The sequence below is a fragment of the Podarcis melisellensis genome (genome assembly GCF_964234715.1).
Source record: "Podarcis melisellensis genome assembly, chromosome: 3".
In the NCBI taxonomy this organism is placed as follows: Eukaryota; Metazoa; Chordata; class Lepidosauria; order Squamata; family Lacertidae; genus Podarcis; species Podarcis melisellensis.
The window spans coordinates 83963995-83989349 of NC_138530.1; the positions used below are offsets into that span (position 1 = coordinate 83963995).

The 25355-nt window shown below is 39.2% G+C and overlaps 1 protein-coding gene across 2 annotated transcripts in view; it reads right to left on the reverse strand.

Annotated features, from left to right (window-relative positions):
* The window catches only part of KCNQ5 (potassium voltage-gated channel subfamily Q member 5), a 254367-nt gene that overhangs the window by 147946 nt on the left and 81066 nt on the right, over positions 1-25355 (reverse strand). The window lies entirely within an intron of this gene.

Here is a 25355-nt window from a genome sequence, read left to right on the forward strand (position 1 = left end):
ATCAAAGTACTGCGCTCAGACAACTGGAGTTCGTAAGGAAAGCATGTTCATTCATCATTATTCTGACCTTAGGGCACTAAGCATATGCATGACTAATGACTAACTTGTAATTACTGTAGTAGAAGGCCCAAAATGATCAGAAGGCTGCAGTGAAAAAGGGAGTTGGGGTGTGTGTGTGTGAAGTTAGATGTTTATATTATTTGCTGCTGCCTTGTTTGAGTTCTTTTGCACAGCTACTTGCACGGGTTTTAGTTAAGAAAAGAGAATTAGTTAAGTAGTTGTTGTTTATAAGAGCAAGTATTTTAGAATACTTGTGATACAACCCTGGAGATACAAACTCCATAGACTCCTGCTATTTTTAATGGACCATACTTCCCTGTAAGCATGTATAGGTTTGCACAGCAAGTAACCCAATAACCACATGAGGCTTGCCATTATAATTCACATTTTCATGTAGTGATCAGAGACTGTGATATGAGTTGGTTAATCTGATAAAGCACATCTACATTAGCTCCTAGCTGTGTTAGGATATAAACCTATTGCTTCAGGCAGGCGATCCCAAACCAAACACCATTTCCCTGCAAACAACCTCCATCTCTGCGTACCATTTTTTTAAAAAGCGCTTGGAGGTGTCATTTGACATGCTTCCAGGGCAAATATGTCTGTAAGGCTTATGCAGTACTTTAAGACATTATGAGTCAATAAATCAATGCAAGCGAGGACTGTGTTATTTAGTATTAACCAGGGAATGACGAGGATAATATTCTGGTGAAAAAGAAACTGATAAATCCTCCCCAAAACCACTCAAGCTGTGATTAATTTTTCTATGAGAATATTGTTTTAACAATGTGTGTCATCTTGTGACAGATGTAAGACCAGGTGAGGTGAAGCTGAAAAAAGAGTAGTTTAACACTGCCCATTGAAATAAAAGGCTGAGATTGAATGGGTTTTTTCAATTGCCCAGATCATGTTCTTAATCACTAACTGTGCACTAAGGATGAGGCATCTCTGCACACACACACACACACACACACACACACACACACACACACACACGATGTTGCTTGATTACATCAGCCTCAACCATTTGCTATGTTGACTAGGACTAATGGGAATTGTTGGGCCATGGGTGCCCCATCCCTATACTACACCTTATAAATTCTTTCTCTGCCAGCTGTTGAAATTCCACCTTATACCTTGCTAATTCTGTTCTTGCCCTGCTTTTTAGTCTCATTGGGCTCTTATCTTCATGAGTTGTATCAACCCATGTATATATAAGAAGACTTGGGGACAAATATATTCCCAGAGTATGAAAGGTCTGGATATAGAAGCTAAAGTAAAATTGTACAAAATCAGTGACATGCCCTAGATGAACAAAAAGGTCTTCACCTGATGCTGTGAATACCACAGTGGAGGCCCAGATAATAATAACTGACTTGGCTTGTGGTTCAAGAAGAATGCTCTCACATATATTTCTAGAGCAACCTCCATCTTCAGGTTAAAGCTGTTCCAAGTCCCACTGATTTCAGTATTTTTTAATTCGAAATCAATGGGACTCTAACATGCTCAGGTTTGGTTAGATGCATTTATATAGTTTATACATTTATTATGTTTCCTTCAAGGAACTCAGGTGGCATACATGGGTTTCCTTCTCTGCATTGTATCCCCACAACAACCCTACCAGTGGGTTAGACTGGGACTTTTTAAGGTTTAAAGTTTTATCATGTTTTTATATATGTTGGAAGCCACCCAGAGTGGCTGCAGCAACCCAGTCAGATGAGTGGGGTACAAATTATTATTATTATTATTATTATTATTATTATTATTATTATTATTATTATTTTTACTGGAATAAGTGGACTTGATGACTGAATGGCAATTTGTCTCTCTCGCCAGTCCTAATCCAACACTTTAACACAGGCTCTCCAACAATCCAATCTGAAGATCATTAAGCGGCAGTAAGAACTGTATTTTAAGAAATTTTCATTATTATACTATAAATTGGTGCAGCCATTCTTCCTCTTATGATAGATCTACAGAAATGCAGATTTCAAACAAAATTGGGTTGAATGCTTCCAATCTCTGGTGTGGTTTTCAAAACAATTGTCTGACCCGTTCTCATTTTCTCATTACAGATGTCCTATTCAGAGCATCATTTCTCCTATTCCCTTGTGTATCTAGGTTTTCCTGTAATGTCACCATCTAGGTGTAAGGAGGAGTTCAACAGGTGAGATAACGCAGATACTTCAGTTTTGGATTCCTTTCAACTACTTAGTACTGAAAGACATGTTAACCAAATAACGCTGTAGAATTCTTCTGGCATTGTTTTACCACCTCAAATTGCAGGCAGAGCACCTCATGCAAAGTACTAATTAACAAAAATACCTCTGGCACTAGGAAAATTAACACATTTGAGAGAGAGCTAACCAAGAACCATTCTTCTCTCTGATGGGTTTTTACATAAGGAAGCATGAAAAATATGATTCCTCATCTGCAATCTGAAGTGGCAGAATAGCGCAAGGGTTATACCATGATGAATGAGCAGGCTAACGCTGAGATCAGGGCTGTTGAGGGATGTAGCCTGGGGACTAGAGGGCATGGCTTGGGAAAGGATGGAGTCAGAAGAATACAAGGCCAAATAGGGAAACCTGTTTTCCCCACCCCTGCCTTAGATGAATGGGACACAGAGACACGTGTACATTAATGGAACCTGGCCAACTGTTTTCAGCGTCCAGCCTCATAACCCAAGAGTGAGCAAACACTGAAGAGTGCATACATCAAAAAACCCCAGCTGAATCTCAAATCTTTCTGAAATGCTGATTTGTCATTCTCTGCCATACCTCTGCTCCCTCTTGGGTGGTTTCTACACCTAATATGTGGTTGTTTCTTTAAGGACAGTGTAATGTATTCCTATCACATGGAGACTACATACCATTGGAAGATGTATTATTTCAGAAAATATTTTGAATACTTTCCAATAAAGATAAACAACTTGTGACTGGTCCCCATATTGCTGAAGTGAAACATATTCTCATTTTAAAAACACAGGAATCTACGATTGCCAGGAACATGCAGCTTTTCTGAATATTAAAAATACAGGACTTTTGAGCTAACAAGCTCGGACTTAGGAATTTGCCTTGAACAGAGCAGTGCCAGTAGAAATGTTAGATTTTTTCCCCCAGGAAAAGAATGTTTGACCTATGAGATACAGCTAAAACAAGTACCATACTGTCATTTCAGTAACCTTTAGCTTACTCAGGCACATATCAATGATCTCTTTATGCCACTTTCTTAGACAGCATTCATCTGAAGAGATTTTTATACTGGGCACAATCATGTCATGCTCCTCTCTTTTTCCTCTCTTATTATTATTAATTTACAAAAAACCTCAGATTACCAACAATCACAACATAGGATGGCACCGGAGAAGTTGCATCTAGACATGTTTGATCACAACCTAGTTGAGTTGAGCAAAATTTAATTTCTAGATCCAGGCTGCTGCTCAAGAATAACTAAGTATTTGTATAATACTTTTTTTAAAAGAGCTCACTCTTATATATGGTCTAGAAATGCCTCTGATTGTAGATTGGACAGCTTTATAGTTATTGCTTGATGCTCAATACATGGTTTGATTTAGGCAAATAAGAGAATCTGCAAAGAATTGGAAAGGAGATTACATACCCACAAAAGAGGATTGGCTACACAAATTATCTGAATTTATAGATTTCGCGAAATTAACGACAGCAATAAGATATCAAACAAACCAGAAATTAAGGGCACAATGGAAATGGTTTGATGATTACATTAGTAAACACTGTTCTAAAGATAACATGCTGATATGTTTAGATTAAGTTTGTAAAGTTGATTCATAATATAAAGTTCTGGTAAAATAACAATATTAGGGATGTGAGATATAAGCTGCAATGTAAACAAGAATATAAAGGAATCAAGAAATGACGTTCACTGGCAGAGGGAAGTCACATAGGTATAGTAATTATTATTGTTAATGTTTGCATCTCTGTTTTTTGGGGGGTTTTTTGCTTTGGATTTTTTTCTAATGTGGGTGAGAATATGTCTGTTTGAATGTGAAAACTAAATAAAAATATTAAATAATACAACCACAAATAAGAAAATCTGTTTATGTACAGTTATTCCCCTTATGAATGTCTTTATGAATAAATGAATCTTGGGTAACACAGAGATCATTAGACAGTGATGCCGATACTGTTTACATGAAAATGAAATGTAGTATAGAAATGCTTGCAGAATACATTATCTACAAAATCTTTTGTGAGAAAATTGGTGTCTTTTGTGAGAAAATTGGTTCAAAATACATATTTAGGTGTGTATTTAAATATGGCTTTTCATACATTTTTAATTTTTTTAAACTGAAATTTAATGTGGAAATGGAACGGAACAGGTTTATGAATGAATGCTTGTGAAGCTCACACAGACTATAGATAGCCATTTCTGATGTGGAGTGAAAGAGGTATAAGTTATCCCCTGCTGACATTGCTCACTTCAACTTCAAAATTACCCCTTGAAAGCATTTTAAGAAAATAATAATAATAATAATAATAATAATAATAATAATAATAATAATTCTCTTTCTCTGTGTTGTTGTCAGTTCAGGGGCTGTTATTCTGGATGACAAATAGCTTAAAAAACCTTTTAAAGAACTATGATTTTCTCCATTTAAAAAGTTATGTTTTAATAAAGCTATTTTAATAGAACTGTGGAAGTCTTCTACAAGTGTTCAATATTCCATACACTAATATGAACTAGTAATGTTTAGAAACTCTTTCATCATACATACATATATCTCCATTATCCACACTGCTATGCTACAAAGAATGTATTTTTAGAAAGCTACTTAATTGACAAGACAAGAGATATAGTCCAAATCATGGTTTGTTACACTAAGGCAAGGTGTGAAATTCTACCCTGCCCTACCCTGATGTGAAAACGTCTGCGATTTCTGCTGTGTTGGGGATTCAAATGCTCCATACAAGACCGGATCCATGTATATATTACTCAATGGCCACAATCACAATTTGCAAATTCTATGAGCACAGGCATTCTGTTTGTGAAAAAGAGCTCTCTCCATAGTTTTCCCAAACAACAGTCTTTAGAGAACAGCTGAAAGGGATCTACATTAGTATTGTTAATTATTATTGTATTTATTATTAATGTATTAATCACCCAACCTCAGAAAGACCCCAGAGCAATGTACAAACTTATGACCAAAATATAACAAATAGCACTAAAAACATATACAAACAATGAAGCTTTAGTTTGAGTTGACTCCTTGAAACTAATGGACCTAACTTAGTCAAAGTCATTAATTTCATAATTCTGTAGTAGATAAATTACAACAGAAATACATATGTTCCTGATAAGAACTTTACTTTTTTATTTGTCAAATTGCAAAAGCCCCTAGCTTAGGGAGACACACACACACACCTGAAAACTAGCAAAGTGGAAGACAGACATATCTCTAACGAAAGATTATTCCAAAGTTGGGGCTCTACCACAGAAAAGGTCCTTTTGAACGTTCCCTCACTCCAAATCCTTGTGGGGATCACAAACAGAGTCCTCCCCTGCCCATCTGATCTGAAGGATCAGATTGGCTGCTACCAGAGGAGATGCTCCTGCAGATAAATGGTCTCCAAGTCATTTAGGGTTTTGTAAGCCCCACTGACAAATCTACTCCCAAATCTACCCCAGCAGCATATGGACAGCCATTGCAGAGTTCATAGGGAAGGTGATCCCTTCTTGTTGTCCTAGTTAATCACCTGACAGATGCATTCTGCACTTAGGTGTAGCTTCCAGATTGTTTTCAAGGGCAGCCCTTTGTAAATAACCCAAACACAAGGTCCTTAGAAAATGATGAGCTTCTGCCAGTAAATCCATGGAGAAAATACACATCTCCCAGGATTTCAGGCATTGCCTCCAGTATGTTTGCCACTATGAACACAATTCATGTAAAAATAGCCCCTGCAAGGAAGATAAAATACATTATGTAGTGCTTTCTGTGTAAATTGTTCTGTTATTATTTAGAGGATATAATCTTTTATAACAGAAATAAAATTGTTCTTAAACTGATTGCCTCCAAGCCCTATTAGCAATTTTCATAGACACATTTGTGTTTCGCAACAGATTCAGTTGCATTGCAAATGTGTTAATTTATTTTTTCATTTTGTTTCTGTAACACAGCCTGCTATTTCTCTCGTTAATGATTTGGACGACACTCCTCATATTCTTTAAAACACACTTGCAGACAGAAAAACAAAACCATTTTTTCCTCTTGAGATACCAATGATACCATTTTTCACTTTGCTGCCCTCTAAAGTACCAGCATTCAGCATGATCACATGAGCTCTGTGAATCCACAACATCAAGGCTGTGTATTCAATATTATAAACAACAGGTGATGAAAGTCCAAAATAAAATGAACATATTACTGGGAGGTAGAAAGGACTGTTTTGTGTGTAAAGTAATGCATCCCTCATAAGGCTTCTTTTGAAGATTAATGTTTGCAATACTATCAGTACAGAAAGTGAGAGGCACAATCTATCCAATTTGCAGCAGTGTGGTGCATCTTCTATCCATTTCTGCAGGACTTGCACAATTATTCTTTGCAAAGGCAATTGAAATGAATGGAGGATGCAGATCAGCAATGTTTAGCGGGTTGCATGTATATCTTTTGAACCAGAACACCATACTTTAGTAGCAATTTCGATCATTTGAAAACTAGATAGCAAATGAACCAGATTGCTATTATTCTTTTTCCATGTGACAGCTAGATAACGTATTTCAATTTGGAATAGTATTAACTCCCTCTTTCCACAGACATTCACTGACAGAAACAAGTGAGATGATGGAGCAGTGAATTGTAAGATATTGGGTCAACTCATTGGGATTTAACTTTCTTAACATCACCTAGACTAGAATCAGTCAGCGGATACTGGTCCATTGGGTCAAATGGAGCACTATCCGGCCAAACTCAGTCTGCCCTCAGCCAGCCCCCACCTGTTTACTTAAAACCAGTCCAGGAGGTGGCACTCGCTGTCGCCCTTGTCAAATCCACACCGTATATTTAAAGCATGTTGCTTTCCCAATAAAATGCCAGGAGCCTTTGTTTCTGCTGTGAGGAGTAAACTACAACTCCTAGGATTCTTTGAGGGAAGCCATGTGTTTTACCTGTTGGGTGTGGATGTGAGGCTCAGTGATGTTTTTTTAGAATTCAGCAATGAGACAAAACCAGAATTATTTGTTTTCAACTATTACTATCTCTAGGGATGCGGGTGGCGCTGTGGGTTAAACCACAGAGCCTAGGACTTGCTGATCAGAAGGTTGGCGGTTCAAATCCCTGCGATGGGGTGAGCTCCTGTTGCTTGGTCCCTGCTCCTGCCAACCTAGCAGTTCGAAAGCACATCAAAGTGCAAGTAGATAAATAGGTACCACTCTGGCGGGAAGGTAAATGGCATTTCCGTGCGCTGCTCTGGTTCGCCAGAAGCGGCTTAGTCATGCTGGCCACATGACCCGGAAACTGGCTCCCTTGGCCAATAAAGCGAGATGAGCGCCGCAACCCCAGAGTCGGTCACGACTGGACCTAATGGTCAGGGGTCCCTTTGCCTTTATTACTTTCTCTGGCGCCAACTCCTGTCAGCCTCCCTTACTTCTGCTCTACCAATCCCAATGGGCAGCAGCCTCTCCTGCAGCCTGCAATGTATAGACAGAGATTTGTACCACTTTGAATAAGGTAATAAGATAATTAAGCTAGTATAGAATATCCTAAAACACAACCTAATATAAAACTAATAGTCAACACATATTAAAAATATAAACAGATTTTGAAATGGCATCAACTTAGCATATGATGCCATCCATTCTGAACAACAGCAATACTTTGCGCACTCGTCTTAGACCACTGAACACAGTGGCGCTTTACTTCTGAGCAAACAGACATTGGATTGTGCTGTAAGAGACCTAATCCTCTAAAAACAAAGACTTGAGATATATTTACTGTAACTAACAAAACAACAGGGAATGGGAAAACAACACACATTTATTAGATACATAGTCACCGCATACATAGATTTGGAAAAGTAAATGGTATATCATAATCTTCCAGCTATGTTAATACCAAAAGTGTCCTCAATTATGCTTGAGAAAAGACACAAAACAGAGAAAATTGCTTTCTGTAATTCATGCAGAAATGTCATGAAATCAATCTCATTTTTTTCTGTTTCAACAAGTCCTTAAATAACACTTCCTATTTTACTTCAAAGCTTTGCTTCATGAAAAACAGAATGTTAAGTGCCCAAAAATCTGCTGTAGAGCTAATTATACTGTATCAATTCAGTCAGAGGTGCTCTGTGACACTATATGGAAGACACAAGGAAACCATAAGTATTTTATTGTGATTTTCAAGTACATCAACAAACTGCCTTCAGCAAATAGGTATCATGAGCTAATGATTCACTGAGAGCTCCATGGGCTCACAAGAGCTTCCCCATTCACTTTAATGGAGGGGAAGCTTTTTTGCATGTAGGTCTGTTCTAAAATGCCAGCAGTCAATCAGCGGGTAGTAGGCAAAACAAGGAGGGAAGATGCAAAAGCTCTAAGACAGTGTATGGGTGCCTCTGTTAATGTCACCCTGACACCTGCAAGGCAAGTGACCAAGTGATTTAAACGCCTGCCATTGCTATCAGTTGATCCCATTGTGGGGGGAAAGAAAAAGAAAAAAGTAGGCTATCTTAATACCATGGAATAGCTGACACTATTTGACGATGGTCAAATAACAGATGCTCAACTGACAATATTTGGTCAACTGATCAGTTACAGAATCCCACTTTTATACACATGTAAGCAGAAAGAAATTTTAGTGTCCCCAGATCATAAGGGCACATAAAATATGGTACTACCATTTTTGCAGGGATAGATTTGACTTTTATTCTGGTTACAAACTGCAAATCTTCTCTGAATATATAAAATGCACCTTTTAAAGATGCCATGCAAATGCGTAGATTTTTGCAGCAGATTAAAAAGAATGCCAAACCTACTCAAATGTTAACTGGCAGAAATATTTGGCATCAGTTCTAGTCTTTTAATCAGTGCAATCATGACTTCCTCTACTCTTTTACTCATTTAGGATATTAATATCTGTAGCAATACTTTTCTGTATAAAGATATTATTACCCAGAAATTGATGTTTTTGCATTTAAATTAGACTATATTTGGTTGGGCCCACTTCAAAGACTAAATTTAGTTCTTGAGACAATTGCTGTTATAAGACATGATAGCTTTTTAACCTGTGTTTATTAAAACACACTTTCCAGAATATTTTAGTTCAGCTTATGCACATTAAAAAAAATAAAATAGTTGCTCAGAACTGGATCAGTGCCAGGGTTGCCTGATTAAGAATGCTGAAATATGCAAATATTATCTAAATGTATTTGCATATAGCACTATAGGTTTTGGAACTGACATACTGGACCTTCTTTAATCATGTTCTTTATTCACAGTAAGCTGACATGTAAAAATAGCTGTGAAGTAAAAACTTGTATCTTCTTGTGCCTGGATATGCTATCGCAAGAGCAAGTGATGCTATTCTACTTGAGGCAGTATGCTACAGCATATAAAAACATAGGAAGCTGCCTTATACTGAGTCAGGTAGTACACCCAGCTCAGCATTGTTTACACTGGCAGCAGCTCTCCAGACAGTGTTCTCTCCAAGCCCACAACTGTAGATGCCAAGAGTTGAACCTAAGACCTTCTGCTCGCAGAGCAGATGACCAACTACAGAGCTATAGCCATTTCCCCTTTAAAGTAGTTAGTTAAGACTGCGGAGACCTGGATTCCAATCTGCACAGGCATGAGATTTGCTGGGTTACCTTGGAAAACTTGCCCTTTCTCAGCCTAACCTACCTCATTAGAAGTACAAAGTTGGTGGGGATAATGTACACTGCCGTAATCTCATTGGACAAAGGGTGGGCAACCTAAACCCCTGGCCAGCAGTGGCTGGGCTAAAAGGAATGGCATAGTTGCCACCACACCGAGAGCTCTGCCACTTGCACATGCTAGGGAGGAAAATGTCTTCACTTAGCCAGGTCCCAGGCTGGCAAAGCAAAGAGGCCTGGTTTGGGCCCATAACCTTCACATGATGGCCAAAGAGCAAGGTTAGGATCCAGTTGGATCCTGTGCTGGTCCCTCACTGCCCTGTTTAGGGGTTTACATTAGCTACCATTGGTGGAGACACTACTGGTGGTAGCTTCCATCATTTGAGCATTAGAAGCAAGTGGATCAGGCAAGGGTAGGTGGAGGGGCACAACAAGCTCATCCAGCATGGCAGGTCAGAGGTATGGGCTGCTTTGCCCATGTAATAAACCAAAAAAAAAACCTAAGCATGCCTCACTCGCCAAATGAACCCCTTTCCCACTAAAGTCAAATTGACTTTTCAAAACAGTTTTTTTTTAAACTTTGGTTGAATCATGAGATGTAGGTTCTTTGGCTGTGAAAAAGATGAAAAAAAATCACAGGCTACATGCAATTGGAGCCTCCATTCAATTCCCAAGGAACTTGCCTATAGTGTCTTCCTCAACTGTATTGTTTCACACACACACTTACTCCACAGCACAGGGAAATGGTTAACACATTGCACCGTCATTTGAGGGACTGGTAACAACAGACCTTTCATTTAAAACTATTTAAAGTAGAAAATATAATAATTAAAATCTACAATAAGCGGGGTGGAGTGAGGAAAACACATGTCAACATTCTACATTTCTGGATGGGCTTGCCTAAACAAAAATGTTTTTAGCAGGCACCAAAAATGTACAGTGAATGTACACAAAGTGTGGGTGCTTCGTTCCTTACTTCCCTTTCAAATGTTGCAAACAATTAGAAATTCTAATGATTAAGCAGTGTATAAATGTCTTAAATAAATAAATTACAATAAAGAATAACTGCACAGATCAGTTACACATCTTTCATTCCCTCTGTGTTGCAAGACAGAGAAAAGCAGCAGACTTTCAATTTTAACAGAACTTGCTGTTAGGAGTCCCAATCTCTTTTGCCAATGACCTCCCTTCCTGTAAGGGAGATCAGGCCCAGCTGTCTATTGAGGACTTATGCTGATTATGTTTACACAAAACTTGTATGGGGCTTAAAGAGTGTTACATCTGTGTTGCGTATTCGTCCTTATATGCTTGCACTGAAGTTATCACCAGCAAGTGGTAGTTATCGAACACTTTTTAGTGCGATTTTCTTTCTCTTTTCTTATCACTTTTTTGCAGTTACAAAAAGGACAGGGCAATTGTACTAGGAAGTATGGGAGAACAACCAAATTTTATGCAAATAAACATTCTATCTGGATGTACCCTAAGTCTTGTTCTATTCATGATGAAGACCTATGTGTGCATGTTTGCTTGTATGTAATGTCCACATGGTCCCAGCATTGGTGGGGTTAGTGATGTTAAATTCTTGAGAATAATCTTTTCTCGAGAATATTCTTGATTAATGAGAATATTGTATCATTGAATGGCACTGCAAAAACCAGTTACTGGCCCTAAATAAAAATATAGAAACGTCAACTGTTTAAATCAAGGCCACCTCACATGCTGTTACACATAATTGTATTGGTCTAGGTACTTTAAGTTTATAAAGCATTAAATCTACTTTCTGTAAAAAAAACCCACACTGTATGGCCAAGGCTATAGAATTGCTAAAAATAAAGTCACACCAAAACAGAAAAAAGGCTATTACATATAGTTGAAATACATATGAATTCAAATGTTCATAGAATTAAATGAATAGCATTTTTAAAACAAAAAACAAAAATGTTTTCTGTAGCTCACATTTCAGAACTGCCAATGGTGAATGACACAATGCCCAGTGTCATTACTGGATTAAAATATATATATAATTATTCATTACCTACACTGGCAATATCACAGCTTGACTTTATTATTTACTAGATTTTTAAAATGTGGGTTGTAAAACTGGTTCTTACATTAGAATTTACAGTTTGTGGAGAATATTCTCTGGAGAATTTTCTAGCAGAGAATATTCTCATTCTCAAGAATATTATCCAGAGAATATTCTCACCTCACATCACTAGGGTTGGATAGATAAGATTGCCACTACCTTTGTGTATTCAGAAGACGCAGGTACAGATTAACATTTTAAAAATGTGAAGTTTCCCAAGCAATCCCAACAGTTTCAGCGTTTAGAGAAAGATGGGAAAGCAGCTAACAGTATAAATAAGTTGATTTTTCCTCTTCATATGTAGACAGAGTCAGCAACACACATAAGAGGGTATACTGAGAAACACTATCAGAAAGAATATGGCAGGGCTTGTGTGGGAGAAGGAAGAAAATCGGTTCTTGAACCTGTAATTGTGACTCCCACACTGTTTCTTTCAACTGCCTAAGAGCAACAGTGTTTATAGTACCTCATCCCTTTGAGGACAACACATTTTAACAATATTTAGCAACCTAACTTTTTTCATCGTCAGTATACTAAAGGATGCCTTATAGTCTTCAAAATGCTCACAATCTCTTGCTTTCTATCTATCTATACATAATTATATGAATGCAAGTTACAATGGTATCAAACATGGGACACTTTAGCTGCAGTTCTCATTTTCAGGAGAAAGATACAGGAAATGTAACTGACCCACTGTGCTGGTCCATCAGCTAAGCCTGAGCAATACTGTCTCTAGCCTTAAAAATGTTCAGTGAGAAGACACTTAAAATAAACAGGAGGTGATGATAGGAGGAACCCAGATGGTATTTTGTTCCTACATAATTGCAAAGCATTTATTTTATGAAAATGTTATTAAGCCTTAATCAACCTGCTATAGAAAGTAATTACCATAACATTCATGAATTTGTTATGTCAATTAAAACACACTCAAAAGAAACACTCTCTGTCTTTAATTTAAAAGGGAAAGAAAGGACTATTTTTGGGAACATGATGTGAGACAAACTGGGAATATTTTCAAAGTTGCTGGTATACAGGAAGAGCAACTTTGTGAAACCTTATTACCCTGCTGAATCAAAATAGCTGGGAGTGATTTTGCACCCAACAGGAAAGTACAGAGGGATAACTTAAGCAAAACAATTTATGCTGGCAACTTTCTATAGCATTTCACCTGCATCAACAGTGCTTTGACTTTATTTGATTTTGTTATAAGGGAATTTATATCCCACCTTTCCAATTATAAAAGTGGCCAAGACTACTTCTTGGGACTGTTGCTTCCCCAAAAAAACACCTACCCATTTGAATTGAGGGAGGAATGTTTTGTTTTTATGTGCTCGCCACCACCATAAATATTACAAATTAAAGTCTATGGCAATCAACATACATTAATCAATCAATCAATCAATCAATCAATCAACCAAGGCTATGCCCAGGTAAATTGTAGTCAGCTGCTGTTTCTCCACTGCCTAAATACTAGACACGGAAGTTCACTGGCCACGGACCAATTCTTATTCTAAACCAGCTCTTCTACAGATGCCGCCATCTAATTGACAGAGGAAATTCATAGCTCTTGTATCCACTTGGCTGGAATACAACACATCTGTTTAATAGACTGATATATCTGGTATAAAATCAACAGAAGTGCCCTTTCATGACTGCAATTTAAAGAGAGGCTCAGATCAGGCCTCCTAATCTGACAGAAAGAGAATACACAATGTTAATCCAAAATCATTTAAAAATCTGTTAGAAACAGGCTCCTAGTCAAGAACCTTTTAAGTGTTAGATGTCTGATATTCATATTACGTGGTGGTTTTTCGCTCCCAAGAACATATTTTCATGTAGAGCCTTGCTTGGCAGATCGTGAGTCACATCTTATCCCTTATGCTGTTTTGCTGTGATTAAGGCTGACTCAGTCACACTTCCCCAAGGGCCAACACAACATGAAGCCGGTCTTTTATTATTACTATGCTATTATAACTAACTTGTTTCTATTTTTATGTCAGGCAAGCAAGTTTTACTCTACAAGGTTTGGAATCTCCATGGGGGAAAAGGGGTGTTAATTTGAAGTAGGAGGTTCTTCAAACTACAATTAGGGCAACTATGTTAGTACATAATGCATGTTTGTTGCATTTTCCACCTAGCATAATGCCTTTGTCTCAGGGTTAATTCACACAACCAAAATAGTCGCTGTTGAAATCACAACAGTAGTTGATATATGCTAAAGACCTGCGTGAATACATAAGGTTTGACTTGCAATGTTTTGAAGCCTTTGCTAAACTGTTTCAGAATGGGTAACATTTGCCAAAAATGGCTTTTATCACATGACTTGGCCCTCATTGGACAAAGATCTTCTGATTTGCCAAGTGTACTTTATACTAAGTACTAACATTGCTGTCATTTAAAAATGGTAAATTATGTACTCCACACTACCAAAGTTCAGTAATGATGCCTTCTTTCAGCTTCCATATTTAATCTTAAAGAAGAATTTACAACTTTGTAAAGTAAGGTTTTTACAAAAAAAAGGATATATGGAAATATAAATGTGGTTGTGCTTTATAATAATGGTTACTAATTTTATTACCGTATTTGCTGTAAAAATTTATACTGAAAGGGGTTATACTGAAAACAGTGTTCACCTTCCTTTGGCTTTCTTTTGAACTAAAATACGAACCTTCCTTCGTTTGCATAATGACTAACTGTGCTAATAGGACTTTTAAAGTGCAGTTCCCTTTTACAAGTCAGTTACTGCAATTAAGCCTTTGATAGATGCCCATTGTTAGTAAAACTTTCTTTAAAGTGACAGGTTTATGGGTCCCCCCCCCCTTTTTTTGTTTTTTACAAAACTCACTAGAGGTTATACCTTCTTTCCACATTAAAATTGTTAGCACTTTGAGATAGGGAAGCTTTTGCTTGGGTTATGCCATATAAAAGGCTGGTGCTACGTAACTTATAAAATCCAGATGATTTATTCCACTGATACAAAAATAGGTTTAGCCAACCATAAATGCGCAGGTATACCTGGTGTGGCTTTTTTTTTTTTTTTTGCATTCACTTTCTGCTGACAGCCTCTTCCCAGGCTTGTGTTTGTTCTCTTCATATGGAAAGAGGTAGGAAATCGGTAAAGGTAAAGGGACCCCTGACCATTAGGTCCAGTCGTGACCGACTCTGGGGTTGTGGTGCTCATCTCGCTTTATGGGCCGAGGGAGCCGGCATTTGTCCGCAGACAGGTCATGTGGCCAGCATGACTAAGCTGCTTCTGGCGAACCAGAGCAGCGCACGGAAACGCCGTTTACCTTCCCGCCGGAGCGGTACCTATTTATCTACTTGCACTTTGATGTGCTTTCAAACTGCTAGCTTGGCAGGAGCAGGGACCAAGCAACGGGAGCTCACCCCATCACGGGGATTCAAACCGCCAACCTTCTGATCCTAGGCTCTGTGGTTTAACCCACAGTGCCACCCACATAGATTCTTTATAACTCTTTACTGTTTGTCCATGGAATGCTACTTTGTTTTTTCCTTGACATGATTGAATTGATTTTGTTTCTTGAATATACCTTACTTTTTATCATTAAAAAACCACTTCTTTATTTGCCCCAACATAGTTCAAAATTCTTAGACAACCAAGCAAAGTGTGTTAAAGCAAGATAAAAAGGAGATTAAGGTAGTTAATTGGAAGATCACTTGTAAGTAGCAATGAAAGTTTGCACAGATGAGGTGCGGGGAACTATCAATCTCTACAAGCATGCCCTATGACCAGTGATGGTAAGAGATGTAGTTAGGTAACATGGGGGGTGGGGAGCAAAGGCAGATCTGCCCAAGGCAGACCTTGAGGACTGGTGAAGCAGCTGTCTCAGATGCCCTGCCTGCTCCACCACTGATGGAAAATCAGTGCTGGCATCAGCAAAGATTTCCAGGAAGATTTCACAAGATTTCAGCGTCATGTCATGAGATCTCACTGGAAATCTGCAGCTCATTGTGCTTCAAGTGATGAAACAGCACAACTTCTCATTGTGTTTCAAGTGATGAAACTGCACAGCCCGCCCCTGGCCAAAGGTTCCCCACACCCTCAGGTATGTATTTTGCTTCTGAATGTCTAGAATCACATACCTGAATGGGTGCAAAGAAAGGGATGGTGCTATGAAAAATACCGGAGCTAGGCGGCATGCTACTGTCACTAATCAGTATCAAAAGTCACAGAATAACAAGTTTCTGGATTCTCAAGATGTGTGACGGGATGTTAATGGAAATTTGAGCCCTCCTTCTCCTTGGCTTGAAAATCAGTCTGTTCAGCCCTATCAGGATCCTTCACAGGAGAGGCACAAGCTGTGGATGTAAAATATGTAAGTTCTGAAGAAAATAACATGATGTGATAAAATAATTAAATCGTTCAATTTAGAACAATTAAAATAATTAAAATTGATCAATTGCTAGGACTAAGCAGAAGAATGAAGAGATACTATATATCTTGCAGAGAGATAGGGAGACAAGAGCATTTGGAAAATATATTGCTCTTTAAAACAGAAATAAGAGCTGTCTTACATACGTGATTCCTTGCAGGCAGTTTCTTATTTTACCTTTACTATTATCTTATATGTTGGAGAGGTCTACACTGTGAGCAGAAAAAAAACCCAACAACCCATACTTAACTTGAATTCTGCACCTTGTAGATTTTCCCAATTTGCATCCACTCTCCCCGGTTTTCATGTTTTGTTCAACAATGTTCATTGTTTTAAGAAATTTACTCTGAGTTCTATATCCTTCCATATTTCATCAGTATCCTTCGTATGAGCTCTCTTTATGCCTTGTGCGCATCTCTGGCTCTGCTCCAAGTACCACACACCTTCTCAGAGACCACTCTCTGATGCCTATGTATTGAGTGTGAATGTCTGCACCACATATCTGCATATAGACTTTCACACACTCTAGAACCCTGACCATGCAGAGGTCCAGGTCCTTTCCTGATTTCATTTTCTCTGAAGATAATGGAATAGGTGCATACTGAATCCAGCTGCAGATACAGAACAATGAACGCCCAATAGTATCAAATCTGTATTTATATTCTGGTCATTACAAATGTTGTATTGATGGTCCGAGGTGTAATGATATACAGAGACACAAAGAAAATCTACGAGCTGTTATATTCAGTATAAATTCAAAAGCTATTCACCTTTCCAAGCCATGGGAAGGGCTTTGCAAGTGATTTAAAAGTGCAACCTTTTAAAGTGATTTTTCAATGGTAATGGTAAAAAAATCCCCACTCTCTGTCTGCTGGAAATCTATATTTAGCGGGGTTGCCAACATGCTTTCAAGCATATCTTTGCATCCATAAGCACTAAAACGCCGTGGTTTGAATGTTCCATAGAAAGAGAACCCCGAATGACTCTTTTATTCTTTGTGATGCTTTCACAGTGTGCATTAGCATCCTTAAGCCAAATTCTGGCCACTGTAACTTGACACATGGTATGTTTGATTTAGCTCATCTGGTCTTTTCAATTGACACAGTTCATAAGTAAAAACAGAGAGAGGTGGAGTTTGGGCTATGGATGCTATCTTACAAGATATAAACTTGTGGTTACGATAAAAAACGTTGATTTTTCTATCTTCTGTCTTCTAAATTTCTGTATATTGTGGCACAGCAATAAATGAAAGACTTCAAGATCAGCCTATACTGGATGCAAATTTAGCAGATTATCACAAAGTGCAAGGAATATATTTAAATTCTGAAAAAGAGCATTCAGTATTCAATACAGTACAAGAAATGGCCAAACATGCAAAGGAGTGCAGATGGGGAAAAAATACCCTTGGAACCACAAGCATGGCTGTGTGCCATTTTACTCTCAGATAATGTGCACCTGTTTTTATAAATGCTCTCAGAAAGAAGATTGACATGGAGCTAGATTAAGCATGCTGTATCCTGAGATCAACACCTGTGCCCTATTTATAAGAACATTTTGCTCCATCAATTCACAGAGATCAAGCACATCAACAAAAATGACAAACAGATGGAGCTTTCCTTTATTTGGACACATACTTGGCTGAAAGATTGAAATAGATGCAAAGCTTGCTTGATACAGAAGTTCTGTAGAGAAAGTTAAGAGAATTCAAGGTAGGCATACAATTGCATCCTAAAACAGGACCCACCAAGATCAGTTTAACTTACTTTCCATTAAAACATGTTTAGTACTGCAGCCTGAATTTTGTCTTTTAATTGAGCGACATAAATCTGGAAGCTATGGAATGCTAGAATTAAAATGATCCATAGCCCTATTCAATCTCTAGTGAATGATGGATGAGGGAGATAAGAATGGGGACTAGACGGGGTGGGTGGGAACTGAGACTTCTGAAGAATGCAAGACTACTCAGAACTTAATGCACTGTATTTTTTTAATACTTTAGATCTAGAAACTTGGAAATGTATGAATAACCAGAAAGGAGGATGTAGTTACAATTGTTCTTCTTTCATTAGCTTTCTTTCCAATGCATTGCTTCATAGATTTTTTTAATTAAAGTGTGCTCTGAGTTTCTCATTAGGTTAAAAAAAATAGCACAGATAGCAGCACAGTGTCTTCCTTTGACATATAAATGCTTTTGATGAGATCTTTGAAGGACTACCTGAAACAGTGGGAGTTAATGATTCATTTTTAAGCACTTCTACCCTTAATTAGGACTTAATCTGAAGACAGTGGGTTTGGTGCAGACTGAATCCAGCTGAAAATAAACAACCATGTCCAACAATCAACATCCATCTTTTTTACTGTTTTGGCAACTAGGAATTCTTCATCTGGTTTGAGGAGGGATAACAAACACGAAAAATACCATTTAGAATTCAATCCCATGGTTTTTGGGATGGTATCCCAAGGGCCATATGGTATTGTGGGTCTTCCTGTCACCAGGCAGAGGAGGCCCCCTCCAGAAGGTCTCTTCAATACAATTACAGTAATCACAACAGCCATCTGCAAGGTCCAAAGACCTCCCATTCTCACAACACCTAAGTAGGTGGAAATATACAAGCCCTGGACCTGGTGTAATTATTTTCTCTCAAGCTGCCCCCTCATATTCTGTTCTAGCCAGTGAACCTGTCGGTTCACTGAGTGTCTCTACCTGAACTAGATTAAACTATTCATCGTTTGTGCAGTTAAAACCTTGAATTCTCCAACTGAATGGGAAGACCTTCAACTATATATAGCGCAGAGATGGAGGAACTCAGGCCTGGGAGCTAAATGGAGCCTTCTAGGCCTCTCTGTGTGGGCCTTGAACTCTCCCTAGGCTATACCGCCCCCCACAGAACCTGAATGTTTTGCCTCAACTGGATTTGTCCTTGGACTCCGCCAATGCCTCCTGCTTTTTTTTTGGGATGGAGAACAGAGTTGTGTGTGTGTGTGTGTGTAAGGTGGCCTACTGTAGAAAAGCATGTTTTACATGTATGGTTCCACCCATTTTTGCCTCTGGCACCACCCACCACTGGCACTGGCCCTCTGAAGGTTGCCCTTCTGATGAAAATGGTTGCCCACCTTGCACTATGTACTGCAGTTTTTTACCTCAGCCAAGTAGGAGGACAGCATAGCAACTCGCAGTAAAATCCTAACCTGCAGGACCACTGGTTGGAGGGTGTTTGGTCAGGGTGAACATGTGCCTCTGCCAGGGAGAAATCTGTGGGCATAAATCTATCATTGTCTGTGTTTCCTGAAAGGTGGTATATTATGCAGGTGACGCACAGGCAACCTTGCATCTTTATCTTCTGGGCGGCCCCAGGTTGGGCCCATCAGGATAGAGCTGGCCTAGTTAATTTTTCCCTTGAAAGGTTTCAAAAAGCAAATATTTGCTAGACCTGTTTTGGGTTTTTTTTTGGGGGGGGGGTGGGCAGGCATGGACTGCTTGCCCTAACTGCCCCAAGTAAGCAGAGCTGTGGAAGCAGTGGATCACTCACCACTTCACTTCTCCCTCCCCACTTACAAATGCTCTGCCCATCAATTAACTCCATTTACAATGCAACCTATCTCTTGTTCCCAGGTAAATGTGCATAGAATTTCAGCCTCCCTCTTCTGTTCCTCCTAGTTTACCATAGTAAGAACTGCTATTTCTACATTTGTAGAATAGCATTTGGTATCAATAATAAGTTTGAAAAGATTAAAAACAATACCATGACAATTTAGCACAAAAACTAAAGTTATCATCATGTTGACATAAAATATTCTGTAAAACGGAGCAATGTTTTCCCAGATTACTTTCATTTTATGCAACATTACCTGGCACTTTCTCAAAACATTCACGATGAGCAAAATGAGGCACAACTAATATGTCACTACAAATATCATTTTGTGTGATATTAAGTGTAAAAAGTACAACACACACATATACACAATGTATGAATGTCCTGTCCCACCCCCTGCTGCGCATTTAGTTCAGAGGGTAGACAAATGAGAGTCAGATTCTGCTCATGAATTTATATCAATGGGACATAAAATAAGGCCTCAGAAAGCATAAGGCGACTTTGTTCAGAAATACTTTTTTCTGCTACAGTTCTCTAAATCAAATCAAATTAAGTTTAAGTAATTCAACTTCTAAACTATGCTTCATGCAAGAGTCCTTTAATCTATCCTTGCACATAATTCTTTGCCATAAACCTTCTGTGAATGTTTTCCCATGTTGTCTTAAGTCTCCCATTTTCAATCTAATCTGTTTGCCTTACTACTTGTTGTCTCTGCTTTAGACCTTGCTTCAACACTGCCTTTGCCATACACTCGTCTTCACCCTCAAAGAGAGGCCATAGTTTGGTGGCAGAGCACACATTTAGAAGGAGCTAGGTTCAATTCTTGGCACCTCCACTTAAAAGGATCCCAACTAGCAAAGTTAGGGAAGAGCTTGGCTGAAGACTGCGCTCCATCAGTTTAGATAGCACACCAAATGAGCCAAACCAGATGAGTCAATGGTCCAACTCAGCATAAGACATCTTCACATGTTCTGCTATTGCTCATCTATAATCATGAAGATACTAGCCAGATCCAACCTTGCACCAGACCCTAGATTCAATTGGTGCCCAAACATATCACATCTGAAACCCGACTCCCTGCCTGGCAGGTGGAAGCTCTGCCTCCATCCATTGTGAAAAATTGTGCTAGCTCTTGTACCAACCTCTCCAGATGATATAAACCAGAAAAGCCCGTAAAATACTGAATACATTTGCCCTCTCACCCCTCCAGAGGTTCATGACTTCCCTTATGTGGTAGAGTTTTGCTGAATCCAGGATAGGCAGGAAACACTGATAAAGGGTGTGATAAAGCAGGGATCAAGCCAGTATTGTGTAAGAACGCCAGTTTTGCCCTTCAGTTGTTACCGAGACCACAGCACCCAACTGACTAAGCTGCAGAGCCCAGGAAGCATCTGACTGCAACATATATAATACAGTCAGCACAGGGGTCAGTGGGATTTGCCAGTTCCCTTTGTTTTCAGTAGCAGATGTTGTTTTCATGTTTTGGGCCTCACTCATTTGAAGAAGGAATGTTTTTTTTCTTAAGGTTATCCTTCAATAGCTGACACAGTGGCCATAACTCTAAGCTCCAATATCACATGAAAATTGGCCCCAGACATTTGCAAAACCATCACGGTGAAAAATACAAAGGCAAAACTAATTAAGGGTAAGTCAACTAAACTATAATCCATACAATCAAAGATTTCAGAATGTTATCTTATTTGATCTTCCTGGGAGCCTTAAATGTGATTTCAAAGTAATTAACAGTTTGGTGTGTTTGGCTGTTTTACTGCTTTAGCTTGCCATGGAGACTATCGTGCTGAGGTTAGGAATTATCAAATTGTGTACTGCCTACTCTTTTGGTGTTAAAATCCTCCTACCTTAATCCTACATTATATGGAGACTTTTACCACTCCAAGTGCAGAATTTTTGAAGTGTCTCGTTAATAATTGAGCAGCACCCTATCCTCAAATGTTTCCAGATACCTTTTGTCTCCAGGAAAAGAAAGCTCTGGAAGAAACTGTTGTTTGATGCTCACACAACTTCCCACAGGACTACAAAACAGCCTTTTTCTGTACCAGTACATTCAGTACTGTTTCATAACCATGTTGTTCATAAGCCTACCTATACAAAATAATATTGCAAACTTTAATGTCTCATTCTAGGCATACATCTTGCACTAAATTATGTAGCTTCATGGAGCCTTCAGTTCCATTTTATCCCCCATACTGTTGAATATCTACATGAAGGTAAGCCTTAAGGATGTGGACAAGGTGCATGAATCGGTCAGGACGACCACTTGCACTCTGGACCCCTGTTCCCTTAGCTGAAAAAACTAGTAGGAACAGGACAGCTGGCTGGGCCAGGGAGGTGATTAATGCCTCCTTGCAAGAGGGGGTGGCCCCTGCCTGCTTGAAGGAGGCAGTGGTAAAACCACTCCTCAAGAAAATCTAAGTATAACTACCAGCCACTTGCCAATCTCCCCTTCTTGGGCAAAGTTCTTGAGCAGGTGGTCGCAGACCAGATCCAGGCAGTCACTAGGGGTTTAGGCCCAGATTTGGCACTGAAACTGCTTTGGTTGCCTTGTATGATGATCTGTGTTGGGAGAGGGTCAGGGGAAATGTGTCCCCGTTAATTCTCAACCTCAGCAGCTTAGGGGTGGGTGGCACCGCTTTGAGGTGGTTCCGGTCCTACCTGAATGGATGTTTGCAGAGGGTCTTGCATGGGGAGTATTCTTCAGTCCTGTAGAGCTTCAATGTAGGTTTCCTGAGTTTGATTCTGTCCCCTATGCTGTTTAACATCTACATGAAACTACTGAGTGGGGATGTCTGGAAATTTGGAGTAAGTTGTCAGCAATATGTTGATGACACACAACACTACTTTCCCATACATCTACAGGTGAGACAGTGCTGGACGTGCTGGACTGTTGTCTTTCTTCAGTAGTAAATTGAATAAGAGCCAAGGAAAATTGAAGATGTCATGGACTGGCTGGATGGGAGGCACCAGCTGGGGAACCCCCAAAGGAACTCCCAGGGTAAGAAGGCTCAGAGCCAAGGGATTGGTGGTGTGACAAGTGGTAAAAGGGAGAAGAGGGAGAAGGCTGGGAGGATGAGGTGTCAGGAGCTGAAGAGGCAACAGGGTTGACTGAGCAGGAAGAAGCTGGGGCAGAGGGCATTCCAGAATCAGAGGCAAAATAGGAGCGGGGCCACAAGGGAGAGAAGAGGCAGGGTGCTGAGGAATCCAGGGAGTCTCTCCCTCCTGCTGCAACCAGCTCCCCTCCTCCCTGGTTTCACAGAACTTGCATAGAAATGAAGAGGGTGGAGCAAAGAGGCAAGATGGAACCAAAGGGGGAGCCTTGAAGAGTGGTGGGAAGGCAGGGACCTTCAGTCCTCACAACTGCTTCACTGGGGCAAGCTCTACCGGGAAGAGGTGCTGTGATCACTAAGCTGCACTGTTTTGGTTTCTTTGAATGAAGAGTTAACTTCACTGACACCAGTGGTTTGTTTGTTTTTTTATTGCTGACCTATTCCCGACACTGGCTCCTGAGAGAAACTCAATCCAAATAAGACTGAGGCACTGTTAGTGGGCGATTTCCTAGACCATATGGAAGCATTGCTTATCATTTATCCATTATATTTAATAGCACTTGTTTTGTAATGGCAAAACATTTGCATGCACTGGGAACTAGGAAAAGAAGTGTTGTTTCAAAAGGGAGCTCAGAAGATTGCCAGAGTTTATAGAGTGATTTAGGGAGGAAAACTGTGTTGCTTGTGGCTTTTGAGTCTCAAATGGCACCATGTTCCTAAATCCATGAAGATTTATTGTTCTGGGTCTTGATATCCTTTGCCCTTTACTAAATTTTCACTGCTTCTGTTTCAGGCCTATTAATTTGAACAATGTCCTGTGGGATATGAGCCTTGCTATGTAGCTCAATATGTGAATGGTGATCAGAGTTTATGAACAGATTTATATGTATACCAAGGATCTGTGTTGACCTTTTTCCATTACAGGATTGTGGCAGACTTGTCTTCCATCTCTAGACATTTAAATCACTTTCCCTTGGCTATGTGATATCAGGTTACCCGTGATAACACAGCAGGTTAAGCTGACCTGTGTTTTTCCATTTGAAAAGAATTTAGCTTCACTGAATTCATCGGGATGCTTACTTAAAAGATGCACTGTCCATTGATTTAATCGCTGTCAGAACTATATCTTGTTAATAAACTTACAGTTTCTTTTGCAGTTTTTCTCCCCCTGACCATACTTTCAGAAAATAGTCAAATTGGTGCAAAAAAGAAGCAGGAAAGATATGTAACCACCTTATTCCACTTCAGTTTTTTATGTGACTGAACAAAATTTCTGAGGGCTGATTCATATCTTATAGCTCCCAAGTGGAGGCACCTGACTCCATTTTGAAGACTTAGCCTAAATATGTATTAGTGGCTTAAAATGCAGTGAGGTCACCCACCCCTTTTCTCATCACATTTTTATGTTGCTATACACACCAGAGAGGGGGTAAATATATCTTCACCAGAGGAACATTCCCTGTGTCTGCAGTGCGCCAAACTCCTATGCTATGTAGTTGCTATCCACACATGCACAATGGGTGTCTCAGATGTACACACCTCAGCTTAACCGTGGCTTACATTTTGAAATTGGATGGAAGCTGTTTTGAGGGGAAACACATCAAACAGAAATATTTCTCCAGGATCTACAGGATAGATATGGATTGTTGCTAACACCATTAAACACTAGCAGTGGAACCACACTGGTAAATGGTAATTTGTCCACAGCCTTAGTGTATGCATATATATTATATGAATATAGGATTTCACATAAATGTTCCAATTCTAGGTATATATACTAAGTCAGCAACACTGGTTCCAGTAAGATTTACATCCATGCAAGCATATTTATGATTCCAGCTTTAATTGAAACTTGGGAATTGGCTTGCTTTTTAAAAAAGTTTTTACTAAAAAAGTTTCTCTAGTTTTTACTAATCTTTTTTTCTTAATAAAGAGAGTAGCATTGGGAAGCCTTCCCATTCTGACTTACAGAGTAGGTCTGGTGAAGATGGAAATGCTTGTCCGTAACAACAGCATGATAGAAATTCATCAGGACACCAATTCCTTACCATAATGATAAAGGGTTTGAAAACTTCACCTGTTGAACTCTTCTGTCCTGTTGCACACCTGCAGACACAGATCAGATCAACTAAGCCTACTGGGGGTGGGGGTGGGGGTGGGGGAGAAGAGGGACCTTGCTAGAGGTGCTCAGAAGCCTGGAACTGGCCCCAGCTTCCATCAACACATATTCTGCATTTAAAAATAAACATTTGCCAGTTGTGTGTAGCTTAAATTTCAGTGCGAAAGTGCTGATGAATGTTTTGTCCATCTGA